Source organism: Tamandua tetradactyla, chromosome 5, assembly GCF_023851605.1.
Source record: "Tamandua tetradactyla isolate mTamTet1 chromosome 5, mTamTet1.pri, whole genome shotgun sequence".
NCBI lineage: Eukaryota > Metazoa > Chordata > Mammalia > Pilosa > Myrmecophagidae > Tamandua > Tamandua tetradactyla.
In genome coordinates this window covers 164468102-164485125 of record NC_135331.1, presented here as the reverse complement: position 1 = coordinate 164485125, position 17024 = coordinate 164468102, and the positions used below count along the sequence as shown (strand labels likewise).

The 17024-nt window shown below is 38.2% G+C and overlaps 1 protein-coding gene across 11 annotated transcripts in view; it reads left to right on the top strand.

Moving 5' to 3' along the window:
- Positions 1–1576: 1576 nt before the first annotated feature.
- ATG5 (autophagy related 5) overlaps positions 1577–17024 on the top strand; it is a 336061-nt gene continuing 320613 nt past the window's right edge. For 2 of the 11 annotated variants that reach the window (XM_077162541.1, XM_077162540.1), the window contains exon 1: positions 1650–1872. The gene's annotated coding sequence lies outside the window, so the exon portion shown is untranslated. The other 9 variants (XM_077162536.1, XM_077162539.1, XM_077162531.1 and 6 more) reach the window with 8 other exon arrangements.

The following is a 17024-nucleotide window of genomic DNA, read 5'->3' as shown; positions in this document are numbered from 1 at the left end:
CTTCTGGATAGATCCTATTCAAATACTCTTTAGAAGCAAGTTTTAAAATTGCTTGTTATTTTTAGAAACAGGGAGATATAGTTATGCACTATCAAGATAGGTGGGAAGGCTTCAGCACTTGAGATTTAAAGTCTTCTTTTAAATGTGGTTTTGAAAGCCTGCTGTGGCTCTGACAAAGTTGAGAAGAGGATCCAATGAGAAATGATTGGAAAAGCAGTTTAATGCAACATTTTATCAATATTATGTGAAGCCAGGAGGAAAGGGATGCTGTAATCATGCTCTAGCGAGGCAGTATGTTGGTTTTTATTTTATTTTTTAACTTTATTGAGACTTAATTTACGTAACAGTACATTCACTTTTGTTTAGGCATACAGTTCCCTGCCACATAATCATCCACAATCAAGATATAGAACAGTTCCATCACCCCAAAAAGTTCCCTGTCTCTCTTGGTAATCAATCTCTGCTCCCCATCTCCAGCCTCTGTAAACCACTCATCTGTTATTTTGCCTTTTTCAGAGTATCCTAAATGGAGTCATATAGTATGTTGTCTTTCAAGTTCTTTCACTTAACATAAATGTTGCTGCATTTATCAATAGCTGGGTCCCTTTTTATTGCTGATTAATATTCTAGTGTATGGATATACTGTGGTTTGCTTATCCATTCATAAGTTGATAGACACCTGGGTTATTTTCACTTTTTGTCAATTATGAATAAAGTTGTTATAAGCATTCACTTGCAGTTTTTATGTAAATACCAACGAATGGAATTGCTAGGCTATCTGCTAGGTATATGCTCAACTTTGTAAGAAAACGCCAAACTGTTTTCCGAACTGGCTATACTGTTTCAAATTCCTGCTAGTAATGTATGAGAGTCCCAGTGGCTCTGCATTCTTGTCAGCACTTGGTATTTCCGTTTTAAAAGTTTAAATGATTCTAGTATGTGGGTGGAGGTAGTTCACTGTGATTGCAATTTCCTAATGACCATTGGTATTAAGCATTTTTATGCATATTTGCCATCCTTATATCTTCTTTTTTAAATCTATAATTAATTACTTAAAAAAAGTATTTTTATTGAGATCTCTTCACATACATACAGTCCATCCAAAGTATACAATCAGTGGCTCACAATATCATCTCATAGTTGTGCACTCATCACCATGATCATTTTTAGAACATTTGCATCACTCCAGAAAAAGAAAAAAGACATAATAAAAACTCATACATCCCATACTCCTTATCCCTCCCTCTCACTGAGGGAGTATTTCGCAGTATTTCAATCTACCCAATCTTTTTTTACCCCTTTACCCGCCCCCCCTTTATTTAGTTTTTATCCTTATTTTTTTACTTATCTATCCATATCCTGGATAAAGGGGGCATCAGGGTATTTGATACTTTTAAAACTCTTTGCCTCTATAGAACTGCTACATTAACCTCCCCACCAACACACCACAAACCTCTCGGAAGAGAACACAACCTGAATTTGCCAAGGCTTAGACCCGGACAGGGGCGCGCGCCAGTTCTTTCGCGCATGCTCATGTGCGGCCCCCGCCTTCGCGAGGGTTGGGCAGAACCGAAGGGCGAGCTACGTCGGGTCTCGTGACGTCATCTCCGGGCGCCGAGGGTGACTGGACTTGAGGTGGGTTTTCACAGCTCCGAGGCGCGACTGGTTGTATTCGCTGTATACTCGAGGGCGGAAGTGCAGCAGCGGCTCGGCTGGGTCCTCCGCGGCGGTACTTTCTGCGGCTGCGCAGGTTGACGGCGCTCCTGGTTCGCGCGCCTCCACGGTGCTGTGTCAGGAAACCCGCCCCGCTAGCGTCCCGGACCTAGTTGGCTTCAGCGGTGCGGGAAGCCGGAGGGGCAGCCGGTTCTTTGGGTAGGGGTGTGTGTGTGTGTGTGTGTGTGTGTGAGTATGTCCCATTGTGACGAAAACCCTGGGCGAGAAGGATTGGGGTGGAACCGGTTAGGTGTGGTAAGAAGGAGGGGCGAGTGGCTGGCGGGAGGAGCGCTCCCTCGGGCTGTGATGTCCGGTGAAGGTGGTTCCTCCCGGCAGAGGCGGTGGTGGTGAGACGCCGCCCCCGAGCCCTCGGGCCGGAGGGTGTGGCCTCTGCGGTGTCTTTCGCGGAACGTCTGTCCCTGACTGAGGTAAAAAATCCAGGGTTTCATCGCAGGATTGTAGAGTTCAGTTATAACTTGCATTTAGTTACTAGAACAGTTATTTGAATCATAATCATTTCACCGGGCAGACTGATTCTATCCGAACTCCGCGGGTATTTCCTCCAGGCAATTTATCTTGCATCGGCAATCAGTAAATCTCATTTTAATACTATCTAGTAATTAATAAAGCCATTTTGTGCTGGCAGTGCACTTTCAAGTACTTTGTTACACTTTGGATTATTTTAAAATCATATCTAAAGTTAGAGGAAACTGAGGCAGTGAACTGGTTCTAGATTTTTCTGTGCGTTGGGGAGACACTGCAAGTCTTCGACAAGAATCAGAACTCAGGAGCTACCAAATGGCAGCCGAACTTCCAAGGCCTTCCCTAATTCACTTGATAAATCTGACTCCCTGGAATTGAGGGTACTTAGATCTGAACTGAACTATTGGTTGAATTTTTTAATTTGAAGATGTTGATGTGTCTTGGGCTAAGGGTAGTATTTGAGGGGAACTTTCGAATTTTATGTGAAATTTAAATATGAGTCTTGATTCTCAAGTCCGTGTCGATTAAAGGGAAAAAATGAACAGAATGAAACTCTGGATATGGGGTTTTAGAATACTGTATACACTTAAAGTGTGGGTTAATTTCATTAATTTAACAAATATTGGGTGGTCCAAACATTAAACAGCAAACAAAAATCTTTGCCATCATGAAGTTCACTTTGGGAGGGGGATAGGCATCAACATCAATATAAAAATTAATTAAAATGTATATCATTTGGAAGAGCACTGGAGGTAGAGGTAAAAAGTATATCAAATAGTGAAAAGCACTGTAGAGAAAAGTAAAGCAATGAAGAAGAATCTGGAATGTGGGTCGCATGGGTAACTAAATTGTAATGATGGCTCAGAAAAGCTAATATTTGAGCAGAGACCTAAAACTGATAAAGAAGGGTGCCATATGTATATCAATGGAAAGAGCAGAAGAAAGAGCACCACAGAGGTCCTGAGAAAGGAGTATACCAACTAGTTTGGCTGAAACAGTGAGTAAAGGGGAGAGAAGTAGTAGATAATCAGATCACAAAGATAGTGAGATGGGACCAGGTCAAGGCCTTCTAGGACTTTGTAAGAACTTTGTTTTTACTTTTAGTGAGCTGGAGAAGTTTTAAAGGAGTGAACTGATTTCCCTTATGCTTTAAAAGGATTTCTGATTGTTTTGTTGTACAGATATAGTGAGACCTGTTAGTACACCACTGCAGTTATCCAGGTTAAAGGTTAAAGTGATTTTGAATCTGGATGTTAATAGCAGAGAGTGGTGAGAAATGGCCATATTCTAAACTTGTTTCTAAGTTAGAGGGGTCTTCAAGGTTTACGGCCTGAGCAGCTAAAGAGTGGAGTTGCCAATAGTGAGATGGGGAAGACCACAAGAGAAATGGGGGTGGAAGGAACATCTGAAACCAGGTTCAGATTTGCACACGTTAAATTTGAGATGCCAAAGTGGGTCTGTCAGTATACGATAGTATATATGAAATAAGTTCAGAAGAAGTCTGGGCTGAAGATACAAATCTGGGGATTGGTAATGTGTAAGTGGTACTTAAAGCCATGAGAAAGACCTCCAAGGGAGTGGTTAATGGACTGAGCCAGGGGGCAGTTCAATACTTAGAGATCGGAGAAATGAGGAACTGGGAAAGAGGACAAAGTACAAAAGTTTTCACCTTTTTGGTCTTAGGGCTCTTTTATACTCTTGAAAATTATTGAGTACTCCAAAGTATATTTGTGTAGGTTATATCTACTGTTTACCATATTAGAAATTAAAATTGAAAACGTAAGACTATGCAAGCACCTATTCCGTTAACCATCAGAGTGAGAATGAGAATAAAAAAGGCAAATAGTGTCTTAATATTGACATAAAAATGGTTTGATCCTGTAGAATTCCTGAAAGGGCCTTGAAGATCCCCAGGGGTCTTTAGTTTGCACTGTTAAGAATCACTGTATATTAGTTTCCTATTCCTGCTGTGATAGATTACCACAAATTTGTTGATGAACAACATTACAGATTTGTTTTCTTACAGTTCTCTAAGTCAGAAGCATGAAATTTTTTTCACTGGGCTAAAACCAAAATGTTGGCAGGACTTTGTTCCTACTGAAGCTTCTTGGCTAGTGTCTCCTTATCTTCGAAGCCAGTAATGGCTGGTAGTTTTTTCTCATGCTGCATCACAAAAGTGCTGACTGTTTTTCTGCCTGCCTCTTCTGCATTTAAAGGATCCTTGTGATTACATTGGGCCCACCAGGATAATCCAGGATAATATTATTTTAATATCAACTGATTAGCAACCTTATTTTATCTGCAACCTTAACTCTCCTTTGCCATGCAACATAACATATTCACAGGCTCTGGCCATCAGGACATGGACACCCTTGCAGGGGGGATGAATTATCCTGATGACTGTTCAGTGAGATAGAGGAAAATTAGGAGAGTGCAGTATCCTGGAAGACAAGTGAAGAAAGTATTTCAAGATAATAGGGAATGATCAACTAAAATGCTGGGGATAGGTCAGGTAAAATAAGGTCTAAGAATGTCATTGGATTTGGCAGCATAGAGGTCAATGCTGTCAGCATTTACATCTTCCCTGTCCTTTTTCTTTATTATTTAAGCCAGTTTTTCACCAAGTTCTCTTCATTCTTCCTTTGAAAGACTCCATCTCCTCTCAATCCATGATTACCACTTAGGGTCAGGCACTTGTTACTTTATACCTTAGCTGCTGAAATTGCTTCCTGGCTAGCCTCACTAAGTCAAGGCTCTCCCTTTGTACACTGCTACTAAATAATTGGTTAAATAATTGGTTTTATTTCCACATCAAAAGCCCTTACAGGTTCTAGACCTGTGGAATGAATTTGAGACCTTGCAGTCTTTCATTTGGTGTGCTTTGTGATCTTTTCTCATTTTACAGATTTGGCAGTAAAAGAATAATAATTGCTTTTATTTCTCAGCAGGTACCATATATCCAGCACTATATCAAACTATAGATTTTTGCTTTTCAGAACAACCTGGTAAATTGGATATTGTTAATTCCATTTCACAGGTAAGGATATTGAAGCTTAGAGAAGTAGAGTGACTTACCTAAGGTCCAGGCACTATTAAAGCATATTATAGTGTCAACTTTTTTTTTAAATGTTTTTTATTGTAAAATATGTTATACATTCAAAGAAAGAAAAAGCCATAATTTTCACAGCACACCTTGATGAGCAGCTCCTGAACAGATCTCAGAGTTTTTCATGTGCTACCATTCCACCTTTTCAGATCTCTCCTTCCAGCTGCTCCAAAACACCAGAGGCTAGAAGGAACACCACCGTAGAGATTCAGCAGTCATACATGTTTGTTAAATCTTGTTTTCTCTGTTATACCTCCTCTTTCTCTTCTTATCCCTCTCAACCTATAGGGATCTTTAGGGAATGCCCATTCTGAATTTTTCATGTTGAGAAGGGTGTCAATACTAAAGGGTAGGGGGATGTAATAAATCAATAATCTTGGAGAGGCTGGTCCCTCTGGGTTTCAGGATTTGTCTGACCTAGAAACCTTTTAGTAATTACAGGTTCCAGGAAAGCAAACTTAGTGCATGAAACTGTTACAGAGTCTCATTTTGAGCCCTAGGTGTTCTTAAGAGTCAACAGATGTGGTGGTGTTTGAGGTCTAGCAAACCATGGCAGTTAGCATTGTCTAACTGAAGATCACGTAAGAATAGCCTCCAGAATAGTCTCTTGACTCTATTTGATCTCTCCTGGCCACTGATGCCTTATTTTCTTACAGTTCTTTGCCCCCTTTTGTTTCAGATGGCGTTGTTGATTCCACAGTGCCATTTTTATTTCTAGCTGCTCTAAGATACTGGAGACTTAAAGAAATATCAGTATAATGATTCAGCAGTCATACTCATTTGTTAAACCCTGCCTTCTCTGTTTAACTCTATCATCACCTTTGATCTTTCTCCCACTCTTTAGGGGTATTTGGACTATATCCATTCTAACTTTGTCATGTTGAAAGGGGCTGTTGGTAATAGTAGAGAGATCTATAAGCACACATTTTTAAAACTGTTTCTCAAACTATTATTGATATCCCAAAACCTACAGATATCCCCAAATGCCTCAAAATACCAGGATTTGAGGCTTGATTTTCCTTACAGACAAAGTACTTGGTTTATCATCTTTAACACGGAGAAAATGGTTCTGAAAAACCAAAAATAAACAAATAAAAAAAATCTATCTGTCACTCTAACAATGTTCTCTCAATTGAAGTTTTTTTTAATATGTATTTTTATTATGAACAATGACCCAACATACCAATATTCTTGACATTAATCATTCTTGACATGGTTACGGTCAGCTCACAATATCGTCATATAGTTGTGTGTTCATCACCATGATCATTTTTTTGAATATTTGCATCTCTCCAGTAAAAGAAAGAAAAAAGAAAAAACTCGTATATGCCATGCCTCTTACACTCAATTACATTGATCACTAGTATTTCAATCTACTCAATTTATTTTAGCCTTTGTTCTCCCTATTATTTGTTTATTTTTTATCCATATTTTTTACTCATCTGCCCATACCATATATAAAAAGAGCATCAGAGTGTCAGCTTTTTTATTATCAATTGCTGCTCTCATCCCAAAGTTTCTGAAAAAGTGCCTCTTGCCCACCTTCTGCCTTTGCTGATATATTTTCTCCTTGGAATATCTGTCATCTCTTTGTCTTTCCATATTTTACTTATTCTTCAAGTTCTATGTCTTTTAGAATTCTTCCCTGCACTCTCTAGGTTATATTAACATATTCCTTATTTTATTCCCCTCACTAATAGAGGCTATCACAATGTAACATTTAATTTATATATATATAACCATAGATATTTTGAAATCAGAAGAAACAAAGTGTAATTTTTTTTTTTGTATTTCAAACTATAATATATGATGGAAAGAAAACAAGATTGAAAATTTGGGTGGCAACATGGCTTGTGGTTTTGGTTCTGTCATTTATTTGTCACAAGATTTTAGAAAAATTTAACTTCAAATTCATCATTGATAAAATGGGAATATATAGGTTTGCGGTGTGTATCAAATGTGAGGTATTGTGAACTGTATAGTCCTTCTAGAATTACTTCATACTTAATCTATAATCTATTATTAGCTTATTATGTTATCTAGTCTGACCAGCTTCTTACTTCATATTGGGGGATTCTGATTGATTCTGTAATTTTGTCTTCGTATATTTTCTTTCCAACTAGATTCAAATTTCATAAACGTTTATTGAGCCTTACTATGTTTCAGACACTGTGCAAAGTATGAGAGATAAAAAGATGAGTAAGACATGAGCCCTTTCTTCAAGGAAATACATCAAGGTCTGCTGGAGGAGACACATATACAAATATATATCTCTATTATAAGCTTGTAGGTACTGTAATAGAGGAAAGTTAAAGGTGCAATTAGAAGACAGAAGAGGGAGTTATATTAATTCTGCCTGCATCATGCATAGAAGAGAGGCTCTTTTTAGCTGGGTCCTGAAGGATGATTAAGTTGAAAGACAAGGGAAAGGTTACTTTAGGATAAGGGGACAAACAGCACGAGCAAAGCCACAGTAAGGACATGAAAGAGCATGGCGTGTATAGTAGATTTGGAGATTATAATATCCTCTGGGCAGTTGCTGAGGTTTTATTTATTATTTTGTATTCCCCCAGTACCTGTCATGAAACTGGGCATATTAAACCATCAAGTATTTATTGACTCTGTATTGATTGTTGGCAGTGTTTGATGCATAATTCTTAACATTTGGTTTCTTTTTTATTTCCTGTTTATATAGTATAATGCTTGAGGTTATTCTTAGTTCTTGAAATCCTTACGACTTTTTAACATTGTTTGAGACATGCAATTGTTGTTTCTTAATATTTGGTAGGCACTGTTCTAAGTGCTTTATGTGTTATGTATGATAGTAAGGGCTATTAATCCCATTCTACAGATGAGAAAATTGAGACACAGATGTAAAGTCATTTACGGTCCCACACTTAGTAAATGATGAAGCAAGGTTCCTGACTCCTCAGTCTATGTGCTTTTAACCCTTCATTCTGTTGTGTCTCTCAAGAGTTAAATTTTGTTCTGCTTCTGTTTAAAAAGGATTTTTGAATACTCATGTCCTTTAATTTTATCATGTACCAGCCAGTTTTTCTTGGACTTTTCTGGACTAGGGACACATCTAGAGGTTGTAGGTTTCTGGAAAGTTACTTTAGTGCATGGAACCCTTGTGGAATCTTATATATTGCCCTAGGTGTTCTTTAGGATTGGCTGGAATGATCCTGCTTGGGGGTTGGCAGGTTATGATAGGTAGTAAGGTCTAACTGAAGATTGCATAAGATCAACCTCAGAGTAGTGTCTCGACTCTATCTGAACTCTCTCTGCCACTAATACTTTATTAATCACAATTCTTTCCCCCCTTTTGGTCAAGATGGAATTGTTGATCCCATGGTACCAGGTCTGGGTTCATCCCTGGGAGTCATCTCCCATGTCACCAGGGAGACTTTCACCCCTGGATGTTGTGTCCCACGTAGTGGGGAGGGCGATGATTTCACTTGCAGAGTTGGGCTTAGATAGAGTGAGGCCACATCTGAGCAACAAAAAGAGGTCCTCCAAAAGTAATTGTTACGCATGCCTATAGGTAGTTTAAGGTTCTATGCTACCTACATAAACTTCACAAGAGTAAGCCTTGTAATCGAGGCCATAACCTATTGATTTGGGTGTCCCTAAAGTTTGACACCATATCAAGGGGTTTCCTGATGGTAAGGTTTAATAGTTCCATATTCTTTCTCCCATCCTTCAAGGGACTTTGCCAGTACTTTTTGATTATCTGCTTAATATACTCTAGGATGTATCCAGGCATTACAATAATCTATATAGGATTATAGGACCTGTTTCTTATTCTGTGCTCCCTGTTTGTTCAAATGAGCTATACAAATAGATTGAATTAGATTATGCACTATAGAAAATTTTAGTTCCAGACCAAATATACCTTTCTTCCACTGGTCTCAAAGAGTATATGTGTTTCTAAAATATAGACACTGTCTTTCTTACCCTTATGTTCTGAATTACATTAACCCCAACCTGTTCGGCTTTGTTCTCGTCTCTAAATATCAGGTTATATAAATAAAACAGCCTCTCAAAATCCAGAAATAATAATCACCACTCCAGACTTAATGTGTCTGCTCTAAAAGCTTACAGCCTAGGCCCCTCCATTTTCTAAAGCTGACCATACCATTCTTGTTCTTTTGTTTCTGGCGTATTTTGTCTCACCAAATGTCCCACATGTTCATTCACATCATTGCATGCCTGATGACTTTGTTCCTTTTTGTAGCAGCACAACCTTCATTCATAATTATATACCATCGTTTGCCAATCTACTTCTCTGTCGGTACATCCTTTGACCACCTGCATTCATCGGGCATCATGTATAGGGCCCAAAGTCCATGGTCCATCAACATACTCAATTTTAGATAATTTCATTGTTCTCAAGAAGAAGAAAATCAATAAACACACCCTTACCAAATAGGAAATCTAAATTTGATCTTTTTTTAAATTGCTTTTTTGTATATGGTGTGAGGTAGTGACCCCCACCCTTTTTTTTTTTTTTTTTTTTTTGCAAATGGAGAGCCAGCCTTCCCAATATCATTTGTTAAAGAGGCTATTCTTTTCCAGTTGAGTGGTCTTTTCCACCTTGTCAGAAATGTGAGGTCTGAGCTCTCGCTTTGATTCCGTTGGTCTATATGTCTGTCCTTGCCCTAGTACCATGCTGTTTTGATTTCCTTGGCTTGGCACAGAAATGTTAGTACTTCAACTTCTTTCCTTTTCCAGATGGCCTTAGCTACCCTTCCATATAAATGTGATGATTGGCTTTGGCATTTCTGCAAAGAAGGTTGTTGGGATGATGTGTATGTGATTATATTGAATCTGTAAATTGCTTTGGGTAGTATTGACATCTCAGTGATATTTAGTCTTCCAATCCATGAACACAGACCATCCTCCCATTTATGTAGGTCTTCTTTAATTTCTTTTAGCAATATTCTGTAGTTTTCTGTGTTCAAATCTTTTACATCTTTGGTTAGATTTACTTCTGAATATTTGATTCTTTTAGTTGCTGTTATGAATGTAATTTCTTGCTTGATTTCTCCTTCTGATTGTTCAGTGCTTGTGTACTAGAAACACTACTGATTTGGGGATGTTGCTCTTGTTCCCCACCACTTTGCTGAGCTCTAGGAGCCTTTTTTTTTTATTCTCTGTATATAGGATCATATCATTTGCAAATAGGAGAAGTTTCACTTCTTCCTTTCCAATTTGGATGCCTTTTATTTCTTTTTCTTGCCTAATTGCTCTGGTAAGAATTTCCAGATAGTGTTGACTAACAGTTTTGACAGTGGTCGTCCTTGTCTTGTTCCTAATCTCACAGGGAAAGTTTTCAGTCTTTCATCATTAAGTAGTATGTTGGCTGTGGTCTTCTCATCTTTGCCCTTTATCATGTTGAGGAAGTTTCCTTCTATTTCTACTATTCTTAGGGTTTTTATTAAGAAATGGTGCTGTATTTTGTAAGATGCCTTTTGTGCATGAATTGAGATGAGGATGTGGTTTCCTTCCCCTAATTCTGTTAGTGTAGTGTATTACATTTATTGATTTTCTTGTGTTGAACCACCCTTGCATACCAGGAGTAAATCCCAATTGACCATGGTGCATAATTCTTTTAATATGCTGTTGGATTCAGTTTTCTAGTATTTTGTTGAGAATTTTTTGCATATGTATTCATAAGAGATATTCATCTGTAGTTTTCTTTACTCGTGGTATCTTTATCCAGCTTTGGTATGAGGGTGACATTTGCCTCGTGGAATGAGTTATGGAGTGTTCCATTCATTTAGATTATCTGATTTATTGTCATACAGTTGTTCATAGTATCTTTTTGTAGTCCCTTTTTATTTCAGCAGGGTCAGTAGTAATGTTCCCCTTTACATTTCTGATCGTTGTTATTTGTATTCTCTCTAAAGGTTTGTCAATTTTATTGATCTCTTCAAAGAACCAACTTTTGGTTTTGTTGATTCTCTCTGTTGCTTTCTTTTCTTTTATTTATCTCTGCTCTAATCTGTATTTCCTTCATTCTTTTCATTTTAGGTTTAACTTCTTTTTCTGGTTCTTCCAGTTTTGAGGTTATCTCTGATTTGAAGTCTTTCTTCTTTTTTGATGTAAGTATTTAGAGCTATAAATTTCCCCCTGAGCACTGCCTTCATAGAATCCGTTAAGTTTTGGTATGTAGTATTTTCATTTTCACTTGACTCAAAATAGTTCCTGATTTTGCTTCTGAATTTCTTTATATATATATATATATATAAAGGGATATCTTTTATATATATATAATTCTTTATATATATATTTTATTGGTAAAACTTAAACTTAACATACAAGCATTCTTAACATATAAACATTCCATACATGGCGTACAATCAGTGGCTCACAGTATCATCACTTAGTTGTGTAATCATCACCATGATAGTTGTTTTGAACATTTGCATCACTCCAGAAAAAGAAATCAAAAAGAGAAAAGAAAAAACTCATACATACCATACCCCTTACTCCTCCCTCTCATTGACCACTGGTATTTCCACCTACTCAATTTAACCTTTGTTCCCCCTATTATTTGTTTATTTTTATACATATTTTTACTCATCTGTCCATACCTTAAATAAAAGAGCATCAAATAGAAGGTTTTCACAATCACACATTCACATTGTAAAAGCTACATCCCTATACAATCATCTTCAAGAAACCCAGCTACTGGAACACAGCTCTGCAGTTTCAGGTACTTCCCTCTGGCCACTCTGCTACACCATAAACTAAAAAGGGGATATCTATATAATGCATGAGAATAACCTCAGGATAACCACTCGACTCTGTTTGAAATCTCTCAGGCACTGACACTTTGTTTTTTCTCATTTCTCTCTTCCCCATTTTGGTCAGGAAGGTTTTTTGCAGTCCCTTGATGCCAGCTCCCAGCTCATCCTAGGAGTTCTGTCCCACTTTGCCAGGGAGATTTACACCCCGGAAAGTCAGGTCCCAGGGGTGATGTGGTGGGGAATGAATTCCTCTTTAACCCATTGGCTGTTGAAGAGTATTTTGCTTAGTTTCCACATATTTGTGAATTTTTCATTTCTTCCTCTGGTAATGATTTCAAGCATCTTTCCATAAGTTCATTGATGATACATTGCATGATATCAGTATTCTTGAATTTATAGAGACTTGTTTTGAGACCCAAACATATGGTCTATCCTGGAGAATGATCCATGTGCATTTGAGAAGAATGTATATTGTGTTCATTGGGTGCAGCGTTCTATATATGTCTGTTAGGGCTAGTTGCTTTATCATTCAAGTCCTATACTTCCTTATTGATCTTCTAACTCGAATGTGGTGTATTAGTCTCCTACTATTAATGTAGAACCATCAGTTTCTCCTTTCAGAATGTCAGTATTTGCTTCATATGTTTTGGGGTTCTGCGGTTAGGTGCATATATATTTATAATTTTTACATCCTGTCAGATTGTCCCCTTTATCAGTATATTATGACCGTCTTTGTCACTCGTTCCTCCTATATTGATTTAAAAAAAAGTTAAAGTTTTTTTTACTTAAAAGCTATTTTATCCAATATTAATACAGCCACCCCAGGTCTCTTTTGGCTACGACTTGAATGGTATATATTTTTTTCATTCTTGCACCCTCAACGTAGTTGTATCTTTTTTAAAAATTTTATTTTAATGCAATTGTATTGGGGTATATTCACACAGTATATATATCAATATAGCCATCCAGAGTATACAATCACTGGTTCATAGTACATCACGTAATTATGCATATAGCCCCATGATCAAATTTAGAGCATTTTCATTATTCCAGAAGAGAAATAAAAATAAAGAAGAAAACCCTAATCCTCCCATACTCCTATCCCATCTTATTATTGACCCATAGTATTGGTGTGGTACATTTGCTACTGTTGATGAAAGAGTATTAAAATTTTGCTGTTGGGCGGTGCAGCAATGACTCAGTGGCAGAATTCTTGCCTGCCATGCCAGAGACATGGGTTTGATTCCTGGAACCTGCCCATCTAAAAAAAACAATATATTGCTGTTAACTGTATGATCCAGAGTTTGCAGTAGGTACATTTTTTCCCATACACACCTCAATTACTAACTCCTTATACTAGTGTCATACATCTGCTCTATTTCTTGAAAGAACTCTTTTGTATTTGTATAGTCACAGACATTATCCACCACAAGATTCACTGTGCTATACATTCCCATTTTTAACCTCCGACTTTTCCTTCCTGGTGACATACGTAACTAAACTTCCCCTTTCCACCACACTCACACCATTTAGCACTGTTAATTATTCTCACAATAATGTGCCACTATCACCTCTGTCCATTTCCAAAAGTTTGAGTTCACTGTAGTTAAACATTCTGCACATACTAAGCAGTTGCTCCCCCTTTTTAGCCCCATTCTGTATCCTGGTAACCTATGTTCTATATTTTATGTCTGTGAATTTACATATTATAATTAGTTCATATCCGTGATATCGTACATTTTTTGTGCTTTTGGGTCTGACTTATTTCACTTAATTTAATATGCTCAAGCTTCATCTTTGTTGGGACTTCATTCCTCCTTACTGATGAATAATGTTCCATCATATATAAATACCACATTTTGTTTATCCATTCATCTGTTGATTGATATTTGGGTCGTTTCCATCTTTTGACTGTTGTGAATAATGCTGCTGTGAATATTGGTGTGCTACTATGTGTTTACATCCGTCCTTTCAGATCTTCCACATATAGCCTAAGTAGCAGGATTGCTGGGTTTTAAGAAAATTCTTTAGTTAGCTTCCTGAGGAATCACTAAATCATTCTCCACAGCAGCTGTATCATTTCACATTCCTACCAGCAATGAATAAGTGTTCCAGTTTCTCCACATCCTCTCCAACACTTGTGGTTTCCTGTTTAATAGCGGCCATTCTAGTAGGTATGAGATGATATCTCATTGTGGTTTTGATTTGCATTTCCCTAATAACTAGTAAAGCTGAGCATCTTTTCATGTGCCTCTTTGCCATCTGTATTTCTTCGTTGGAGAGATGTCTGTTCATGCCTTTTACCTGTTTTCTAACTGGGTTGTTTGTCTTTTATTGTTGATTTCTTTATACATAAAGAAATGGATTGGTATCAAACACTTTTCAGATATGTAGATTCCAGATATTTTCCTCTTTGAGTTGGTTGCTTTTTGACAAAGTTCTTTGGTGCATGAAGTATTCGATTTTGATGAATTCCCATTTGTCCCTTTTTTTTCCATTGCTTGTGTTGTGGGTGTAAAGTCTAAGAAACTAAGCCCATCACTAGATCTTGAAGATGTTTCCCTATGTTTTCTTTTAGGGGTTTTATTTATGGTACTGGTTCTTACATTTAGGTCTTTGAATGTAGAATTTAAAAAATTCATTATTTTTGAATAGGGTGTGAAACAGTGATCCTTGTTCATTATTTTGGTTATGGATATCTAGGTCTCCCAGCACCATTTATTGAAAGGAATGTTCTGTCCCAGTTGAGTGGGCTTGGGAGCCTTATCAAAAATCAGTTGACCATAGATCTGAGGGTCTATTTCTGAGCTCTGAGTTATATTCCATTGATCAGTGTATCTGTCTTTATGCCAAAACCATGCCGTTTTGACCACTGTGGCTTTATAATAGCTTTATAATAAAATAGCATTTATAATATGCTTTGAAGTCAGGAAGCATGAAAACTCCTTCTTCATTCTTCTTTTTCAAGATATTTTTGGCTATTTGAGGGTTTTTACCCTTCAAGATAAAAATTGATTATTTGCTTCTCTGCATGGTAATGTGTTAGAACTTTGATTGGAATTGTATTGAATCTCTAGATCAATTTGGGTAGAATCAACATCTAAATGACATTTAGCCTTCCAATCCATGAACACAGAATATCTTTCCATTTTTTTCAGGTCTTCTTTGATTTCTTTTAGCAGTGTTTTATAGTTTTCTATGTGTAAGTCTTTTATATCCTTTGTTAGGTTTATTCCTGGATATTTGATTCCTCCAGTGGAGGAATGTAATTTTTTCTTGATTACCTCCTCAGATAGCTCATTATTAATGTATAGAAACACCATTGATTTTTGCATGTTGATATTCTGCAACTTTTCTGAACTCACTTATTTAGCTCAAATAGCTTTGCTGTTGTTTTTTCTGGATTTTCTAAATGTGGGATCATGTCATCTGCAGATAGCAGTAGTTTTGCTTCTTCCTTTCCTATTTGGATGGTTTTTATTTCTTTTTCTTGCCTAATGGCTCTAGCTAGAACTTCTAGCACAATGTTGAATAACAGTGGTGACAGTGGGCATCCTTGTCTTGTTCTTGGAGGGAAAGCTTTCAGTCTGTCACTTGAGTATGATGTTAGCTGTGGGCTTTTCATATATGCCTTTATCATGTTAAGGAAGTTTCCTTCGATTCCTACTTTTTGAAGTGTTTTTATCATGAAAGGCTGCTGAATTTTGCTATGCTTTTTCTGTATTAATCAAGATGATCATGTGGGTTTTCCCCTTCGACTTATTGATGTGGTGTATTATAATAATTGATTTTCTTGTGTTGAACCACCCTTGCATACCTGGAATGAAGCCCCTTGATCATGGTATTTAATTCTTTTAGCATGCTCCTGGATTCTATTTGCAAGCATTTGTTGAGGATTTTTGCATCTATATTCATTAGTTGCACTGATTGCACTGAAGTTTACTTTTCTTGTTGTGTCTTTATCCTGGTTTGGTATTAGGTAATACCTAATTGAGTTAGTTCTTCAATTCTTTGGAAGAGTTTGAGCAGGAATGGTATTAATTCTTCCTGGAATGCTTGTTAAAACTCACCTGTGAAGACTGACTTCCTGGAAGATGGCGGCTTAGTAAGACGCGCGGATCTTAGTTTCTTCTCCAGGACACCTACTAGGGGAGTCGAAACGATACAGAAAGCGCCCAAAGCCACAACAGAGATAAAAAAGACAGCGTACCCCATCCTGGAACGGCTGGCTGGCTGAGAGAAGCAGCTCGGGTGAGATCGCCGAGGCGCGTGGGCCTTACCGGGCGGGGTGGCAAGCGGCCGGAGTTACTCCCTTCCCCCTTCCCAGGGCCGCTGGGAGAATTAGAGAGGCGGTCCCCTGAAACCAAGGCGGCTGGGGCCCACACCACGCGCAGCCCCCGGACCAACTGAGAGAATTGGATCGGAAACCCCCAGGCCGCGGAGAACGGTGACGGGTGGGGGAGGCCCCTTCCAAACCCGTGACTCCCGGAGAACGTGCACTCTCTCGGGCGGGCCGCTGCCGCTGGCGCCCTCCCGCCACGCTTGTTGCCCAGGGCCGACTAGGAAATTCGGACGGGCTCTTTCCCTGGCTGCGGCGACCAGCAACCCTCCCTGCGTTCGGACCCCGCTTCGGCTGGCGAACCCCCAGGACGGCGAGAGTTTTCCAAAGTTTAAGGTCCCACAGCACCTTTTACTGGTGGGACCCGCAGACAAACGTGTGCCACGAGCGCCACCTACTGGGCAGGATAAGAAAAACAGAACCCAGAGATTTCACAGAAAAATCTTCCAAACTTTTGGATCCAATACCCAGGGAAATCTGTCTAAATGCGCAGACGCCAACAGAAGATAACAGATCACGCTCAAATAATTGAAAATATGGCCCAGTCAAAGGAACAAACCAATAGTTCAAATGAGATACAGGAGCTGAGACAACTAATGCTAAATATACGAACAGAAATGGAAAACCT